The sequence below is a fragment of the Buceros rhinoceros genome, unplaced genomic scaffold (genome assembly GCF_000710305.1).
Source record: "Buceros rhinoceros silvestris isolate BGI_N320 unplaced genomic scaffold, ASM71030v1 scaffold36362, whole genome shotgun sequence".
Lineage (NCBI taxonomy): Eukaryota > Metazoa > Chordata > Aves > Bucerotiformes > Bucerotidae > Buceros > Buceros rhinoceros.
This window is the reverse complement of record NW_010398976.1, coordinates 26,010-26,814: the sequence shown is the minus strand read 5'-3', so window position 1 is coordinate 26,814 and position 805 is coordinate 26,010.

The following is an 805-nucleotide window of genomic DNA, read 5'->3' as shown; positions in this document are numbered from 1 at the left end:
GCCCCATCCATGTGGTTCAGCCTTCTCTCCCCCTCAGCAACAGCAGCAAGGGGACAAGTCCCTTCACAGTGCTGCTGATGTATGAGTGACAAGGCTAAGGGTGAGATATGGATGTTTTCCCCACTTGGCTCAGTTCCCTCAGCCAGATGAGTCACGCGCTGGAGCCTTGGCCCAGGGCAGGTCCTCCTGGGGCTGCTGCTGGCGAGCGCAGCCTTGGCACCTGAACACAGGTTATGGTCCCTTTGATGATGAGACGTGAATGCTGGGAAAAGCAGTAATTATTTTGCAGTTAGTCATAACGCAGTAGGGTGGTTGGTTCAGTGAAATGACATCAGCTTTCGTTAACTCATCCTAGGTTTTCCATATGCAAAATTCAGCTACCCCTCACAGGCAGGCAGGCAGGATTAAACCAAGGATTGTTACGCATTACTTCTCAGTGATCTACCTAATTCATGTGGTTTAATTTCAAGTGTTATTTACTCACCCAGAGTTGCTCCCCTGTGTGGTTTTTACTTACCAGTCAACCGTCTCCCCATCTTCATTCCTGCAGGAAATCTCAGCTGCCCACAAGGGTGCAGAGGAGAGAAGCAATAGCAAAGCAGGGGGACACCAGGCAGATCCCACGGGCATTTTGGTTCCTTGTCTGCACAGGGCGAGCACTGAGTAAGCTCTAAAAGGGGAAGTTGTGTTGCGTTAACCGTCAGCTCCTGCTGTATGATGTGGTAGGCACACCCTGGGCGGCTGCGCGCAACAGAGCCAGCAGAGCCAGCCTGGAAAGCTGGGCTGCTGCTGCAGGGGCGGCCAT